This window comes from Tupaia chinensis, unplaced genomic scaffold (assembly GCF_000334495.1).
Source record: "Tupaia chinensis unplaced genomic scaffold, TupChi_1.0 Scaffold000135_1, whole genome shotgun sequence".
Classification (NCBI taxonomy): domain Eukaryota; kingdom Metazoa; phylum Chordata; class Mammalia; order Scandentia; family Tupaiidae; genus Tupaia; species Tupaia belangeri.
The window spans coordinates 429,835-434,800 of record NW_006159604.1 but is presented as its reverse complement, the minus strand read 5'-3'; the positions used below and the strand labels follow the sequence as shown (position 1 = coordinate 434,800).

The window sequence follows — 4,966 nt, the reverse complement described above, 5'->3', positions numbered from 1 at the left end:
ACTACTGTGGAGTCCAGCGACATAGCCATTACGCTAACTGCTGGTTCCCTTTTATTTTCTTTTATATATTCAATCACATCATTTAGCTTACAAAATGAATATTTCAAAAGGTGAACATTTCTCCCTAGTACAATTGATAAAACTATAAAATATCTTCAACAGATAATACCACATTTCTATGTACCATTAATGCATTGCAGGCATTTTCAAGATTAGTAAAACGAAAAGTAATTTGCTAATTGCTATGTGATACTAGCTAGTGACCAAGGCATGTGCAATACATCGGGTAAAAACCTTAAATATTCAACTTGGAAGAAATCTTAAAGACATTCCACTCACTTCCGAGCTGATGCACTGAGATGGTCTCACAGACTGAATGATGTACACGAAGTCACCCATCCAGCTACACCTGGGACCTGGTTTTGCGATGCCTAGAAAACATTTCGTTACAGCTAGCTCACAGCTTTTTGTGGGCCAAACAGTACAGCTTTAATTTATTATTTGTGTATGAAGAGCTCATCTCGGGGAAGGCCAGTGAATGAGATCTGTGTTCATTTGGCAAGCTTGTGTGTTTTAAGTCTGCAAAGACAGATCTGAAGAGAACTAACCGTTAATATGAGGAATGGAAGACATTTAGACATGATGTAACTTTCTCATAAGTGACAGAACCTTTTAAATCTCATGTTGGACTTGAATTAGCTATCCTTCTCATCAAATCCCAACTGTTTTGTTACTTCTTATTAATGAATCAATCTTTGTTAAATTCTTCTAAACAAGTCAGATAATAATAACTTAACAGACTATTACACAGGTGAGGATAAAAATTGTTTACACAACCCATTGATACATTTTGAGAATTTCACCACTGAATGTAGTTTCTGTGTGTGTATTTAATCATCATTTATCTCCTTTTGTCAATAATAACTTGTTCCTGCAGTAAATTAAAACAGATTCCAAAGATTGATTTATTTACAATCATTCAGTGAGAAAATACATTCCCACATGCCAATACTCTGCTTTTAATTCTCTTACCTTTCTGTGTCTTATAAAAGATAGAGAAATATATATACTGCATTTTAATGCAATATATAGGTATTATGTTTAATTAATGGAAATATATTTGTCATTTTATTTTGATTATCCGGTTAGCAACATGAGATTTATGCAAAGCATGAAATTGGTGGCATGACCCAGAAAGGTCTATTGGATAAAGCTGTCAGCAGCTCTTGGCAGGATGTTTCATGGCAAGATCAGGGTTCTCAGTATATGACTGTGTATAAGAATTTCCAGTAGGCTGATGCCATAACTCACAGGTATGCTTTCACAGTAATCCTTATAATTAAGTAGGAAATTACAACAGAAAAACCCAAGTGCTACTTCAAAACCAAACCCATTAGTTTTTGGTTAATCGTGATGAAATAATGATTGCTGTGGGCATTTTCCCATTTCCTAATCTCAGTAGTGCTGCTCAATCCTCAGATTTGTTCATGTAGGAATAATTATCACCACTTGTAACCCTGTCAAGAATCAGAAACTGCTAATAGCCTAGGATTTCAAACTACTAGATTTTTCCTCCTTTGATTACCTGATTATTTGACTTGTACTTGACTCAAACTCATTCTATTCCCTAAGAAACTCATTGAGAAAAGATATCTTTCTATTCTGTGCAAATCAATCACAGATTGGAGATGGTTATTCTTTGCTGAAAATGTGACTCTAGCTACTACTCCCAGTCAATTTACTATCATGTTTATTTAAAAATGTAGAGAAATTGGTAGTAATTTCTCATATAAAAATTTTAAAATGAAGCATATTCTTTGTTGCTCCACAATTTTGAAATAGATGCAGTGAATAGAACACAGAAAGAGATGTAGTTTGACTCAAAAAGAGAAAAAAAAACCTGGTGTTTAATGCTGAGAGCAATAGAGTGGTCTAATTCTTGAAACAGAAGGCTTTCTGCTACTGGGAAGCAAAGGATGGAGGCTGAATGATCCCATCAGAGATATGTTACGGAAAACAAAATACCTGCATTGGGGAAGAGGACTGGGTCACTTTTATGATTTTTTTTTAACTGAAGGTATCTAGATGTCAGATTTCTTTTCTTGACTGTGCCCAGAACTCACATCAAACTTTGCTATCCAATAGATCCTAGGTCCTAAACTGCTCTCTTACCAATTTAGGATGTGTGATTCTAAAAGCATAGCCATTGACCTCCAACCCTATCAGGTTCATATTTTGTAGGTAACTTTTATATCTAAACCTAAAGGGAAGACTGAGATGCTGAATTCTGTGCATCATAACAGACTACTGGAAGTCGTATTTTGGGCAGATCTTTCCCTGGGGCTTCCCTGTCATACCTGGAAAGTTGTATCCTCTAAACCAGAAACCTGATGATTTTAAATTTACCGAGTTTAATGAAACTTCCTTCGATCTAAGATTTGACACAAAATGAAACATAGTGAAATAAAGTGATACATATTTTTGAGAGGGGGAGGTGAGCAATGAAATATATAAAATTAAGTCATAAATCAGATATGATACATATTTTTGGGAGTGGGAGGTGAGCAATGGAATATATAAAATTAAGTCATAAATCAGATATCTAAAGAGCAACAACAATAATTTAGCCTTTATCCTTTTGAAATGTCTCATAGTGGTTGATTTATACAGCAATTAAATACATGTTAGAGGGACACATTTCATTAATGCTCCATTGACTCTTATTTTGAAATATTTTTTAGAATTATTTAACTTTATTTATCATCATTATTATTTTATAGTTTGGTACAGAGCACATGTGCTCACCAGAGAGAGAGAGAGAGGGAAAGTGAGAAAGCAAGGCACCAGGTCAAGGGGAGTCCAGCACCTTAACCGCCATGGCACCTGAGGGCTGGCCCCCTTGAAAACTTTTATTGAGATATAATTTATATACAAAAAGCTGTATATAATTAATGTATATACCTAGATTAATTTGGATATGTCAATAGACCTATGAAATCATTACCACAATCAAGGCTGTAAATATATTAATCACTTCTAAAAGTTTCCCCCCACCATCTTTATTTTTATTACCTTATCTTTATTTTTTTCTTTTGTGCTAAGGACATTTGATATATAAGATCTACCTTATCAGTAATGTGCAAGTATATGCTACAGTACTGTTAACTACATGTACTATTCTGTATCATAGACTTCCAGAAGTTGATCATATTGGGTATTGATTAATAACTTTTTACTGATATAGTTATAATTTTTTTTTATTTGCCAGAAAATGCATGTACTTGACAGAGAGAGAGGGTGGAGAGATATAGACAGAGATAAAGATGAGAGACACACACGCACACAGAGAAAGCACCTCCCAATGGGATATTGTCACACCACAATCTCTTTTCCATTTCTCTATCCTGTTGGGATTTGGGGCATGCATGCACACACGCCTGGTGTGTTTTTGTAGTATGGGCCAGAACTCAAACCTCAGATGGCTATGTGGGATCTAGTTCCCTTACCCACTAGGCTATAGACCTATCCCTATTTTTATTCTTGATACTTTTATTTTTTAACTTTTATACTAGGTTTAATGGTGTGTTATGCATCTTGCCTACACCTGCTCCAAAGCCAGTGGCTCTTAAAGCACCCAGTTTTCAGCGAGATGAACTGTGTGTGTGTGCGTGTGTGTGTGTATGAACACACACAAAGAGGAGTCTCTTTGCCTCATACCTGAATGCTGTATACCTATTTTGGATTGTATATTGTATTTTTGTATTTATGCTTTGATTCTTAGTAACTTAGCATGTTATGGAATTGATTTGGATTGAACACAAACTGCAAATAGAAATGAATGGCAAAAAATGAGTTATTCACCATTATAGTACAGTATTATTATATTATGTATTTGTCTATATATCTATATTTACCAGTGAGATTTATAATTCCATATTCTTCCATGTTGCTGTTTAGCATCTTTTTGTTTCTGCTACAGAACTGCCTTTACTATTTCTGGTTAGGCAGGTCTAGTGGTGATGAACTCTATCAGTATCTGTCTATTTGGGAAAATCTTTCTCTCGCCTTGATTTTTAAACAGCAGGTTTTCTAGACATGATATTCTTGGTTGGCAGTTTTCCCATTGAATCCTCTATGCAAATTAAAGTCTAATCACATATAAAAAGTAAGCTTGAACTTCTCTGATAATTCTCATTGACAAACAACAACATAACAAATAATAACAAAAAAGTTGCCGTAATCAACCATTTTAGGTTATATTTATATTCTACAACTTCCATTTTCTTTTTTCTTCCTTCTTATTTTTAAGAGATTTTTTTACTTAGGACATCTCTGCTCACCAGGGAAAGTTTATTGAGAGACAGACACAGTGAAAGGGAAAGTGAAAAATCACCCCCTGGGCTGGGGGTATGGCCATGTTGCAATCCCTTCCTCTCCATTCTCCTCCTAGGATCTTGGGCATGCACGCACATGTGCCTATCATGAGTTTCAAGCCATTGTGTCTGGGACTCAAACCATGGTCAACCATATGGGACTCCAGTGACAGAACCACTATGTCATGTGCTGGTCCCACATTCTGCAATTTCAATGTGCAAGAAGATAATAACAACGTTATAAAATTCAAGAAATCTGAAGAACTTCATTTATAAGTGAAGACACAAGACAGGTATCTTCATCATGGCTAAGGGAGCTAGGCAGATTTTGTCATTGAATTTGACAAGACGGGTGTAACTGCTTTTCTCTTTCTGGAAAAAAATATTACCCTCTTAGTCTATCATTCAGTTCCCACTTTCATTGTAGACTGATGTACAAAAATAACTCTCAATTATTAGAAAAATTACCATCAAAATTTTAATGAGTAATGGCATTTGATACTTGCATCCTTCATGACAGAAATTATATGGAAATGTGGTGACCCAAGTAATGGAGAGCTTACATCCCATCTGGAGTTTGCAGCTACTATTCG

General features: G+C 35.1%; 1 pseudogene; it reads left to right on the top strand.

Moving 5' to 3' along the window:
- LOC102493478 (40S ribosomal protein S2-like) overlaps positions 1–4,966 on the top strand; it is a 73,689-nt pseudogene that overhangs the window by 18,504 nt on the left and 50,219 nt on the right.